The sequence below is a fragment of the Vollenhovia emeryi genome, unplaced genomic scaffold (genome assembly GCF_000949405.1).
Source record: "Vollenhovia emeryi isolate VEMERY1.0 unplaced genomic scaffold, V.emery_V1.0 DF939128.1, whole genome shotgun sequence".
Classification (NCBI taxonomy): domain Eukaryota; kingdom Metazoa; phylum Arthropoda; class Insecta; order Hymenoptera; family Formicidae; genus Vollenhovia; species Vollenhovia emeryi.
Genome location: NW_011967238.1, coordinates 2372237 through 2374629, shown reverse-complemented (window position 1 = coordinate 2374629; position 2393 = coordinate 2372237).

Genomic DNA, 2393 nt, shown 5'->3' with positions numbered 1-2393 from the left:
TATTTAAAATTTAATCCGTGGCAGAAGAACTTTTCACGTTAGCGCGCGAAGTAGGGACTGCGCGTTGAAGCTAATACATTACCAGCAAGAAGAGTCTTAATACTTCAGTGTCTGCGCAGCACCGACGAAATAGCATCGGACGAACTTGCGAAAGGACTTTAGATCTGTCTTGCATAATACCAGGAGTGCATACGAAACGAGCCGCGCCGTCACAGCAGAGCGTGCATGTCGAGGTCATTTTCTGATAAACTTGGCGGAGAAAGGAGAGCAGGGTGAACATTTATATCTTCGACTTTCTACTTGGCGAATTTACGGCAGATACGCTCCATGCGCGGCCCCCTTTGTCAACTGGAATTCCATAGGAAACTCATTTTTCTCGTAGGCGGGCCAGGTTTTACGATCGCTTCCCTTACCATTTAACTCTCCCGCAGACAAAATCATTTTACAAACGAGAAGCTCGTCTCTCGCTCTCCTTAACGCCGGCGAGAAGATAAGAGGACAGAACTTTAACGCCCTATCTTCAATGAAAAATATTTTAATTAAAGAACTTAGGGCGAAAGAAATTATACCATGCTAAAAGCTATTCAGGGCTATTAAAAGACCCGTGCTGAAAAAAAATTATTTTGCAAAAAATACTCGGAGGAATAATGGGTTTCTCCGCTAAGTTTTCTTTCGCTTCGTGTACACATTAGTAGCGTGTTACTGTCTTACATTCACAATCTCTTCATCCGATAATTTAGTTCGGCCTGAGGAAATGCGAAGGAAAAAGACATTTAAATTTAAGAATGCGCTCACAAACAGCAATCCGTTACTCGATGAAATGGAACAGCGGCTACTCAGCAGTACACAATATTGCGAGCAATTTTCTCTCCCTTCCCCTCCTCCTCCCCCCCCCCTCCCCGAATGCCGGAAGCAAATTACGAATTGCATTCTTTTCATTTATTTGCTCAGAGCGTTTCAATACCGACCGCATAACGCCACGGCGAATTTCAAAAACAGCGCTGGCTCTCGGCAACGAGACGTTAAACTTCTCCCCATCTAAAGTTTACCCATTTCGTAGTTGGGTATTTTTTTGCTCGCTACGTACATCCCTCAAGAACGAGAATGCAGGAGTTCCATGGGTCCGTCGCGCACGGCAATGCATTTTACGATGGTATTCCGCGGCTCTTTTACATAAGATCGACGAGTTTTACACGGCTGTGAGAAACCCACTATCGCCGCGCTAAAACGTTCAACGAGGTAAATCGCTCGTTCCGAGGAGGATCGAGCAACGAAAAATTAACGTCGCTGCAACCGACGGGCCCTCGCCGTTTAATATCGACGTCGAATCTCTCAGATGCTCAAACATCCGTATCACGTATACGCGATGTTTTCGCCGAGGACTCGCCCGGCACTCTGAAATACCCTCGTCCCGTTTACAATGAAATAGGAAGAGCGGGGAAGGTGGATTCCTGTAAGAGAGAAGTCTCGGCATGGAAAATTCGAATACGTGCCGGGAGCCAATCTATCCAAAAGGAGAAAGAAAGAACGAAGCGACAGAGAGGAATGCTACGTGGAAGGATATTGCGTCGTCGTCAACTCTCGCGACAGAGGGATAGACACCAACGGCGCGAGGGAAAACCAACGACTTCAATTCTTCTTTCGTCTTCGTAGATTGGAATCGTCCCTAACGCCGAATCGCGGAGCAATAAATGTATACGCACGTCTGTGTCGCGTGTACACACAATAGCGGGACTAAGGAGAGAAATACGGCCGCGTCTTATCGTACGAGATGTTATCTCTTATTCGTTTGACACGATGACAATCCGGGGGACGTATTATACCTGCCTGAGATGGTTTTACTTATAAATTTGCTTCATTTCATCGACTAACGGATTGCCGTTTGTAAGCGCATTCTTCAATTTAAACGTCTTTTCGCATTTCCTCAGTCCGAACTAAATTATCGGATAAAGAGATTGTGAATCGTAAGACAATAACGCACTACTAATATGTATGTACATGAAGCGAAAGGAAACTTCGTACAGAAACCTATTCCTCCGAGTATTTCTAGCAAAGTAATTTTTTTAGCACGGGTCTTAGCCTCGAATAGCTTTTACCATGCTATAATTTCTTTCTCCCTAAGTTCTTTAATTAAAATATTTTTCATTGAAGATTGTTTCCGATTTAGTATTTTGTTATTAAGCTATTTGAATTACATTTGATACAGAACATAAATTTCCTAAAAATGTTGGTATGAGATTCAATGCGATGACAAAATTACAAAAGGTAATTATTTAGATTAACACACCCACCTCCAATAACCTTGGGCTTGACATATGTTGTCAAGGTTACCCTCCTGAGTAACGCTCAGAAGGATTTAGCCGGCGCTCGTTGTTTATTAAAAAGTTATAAAG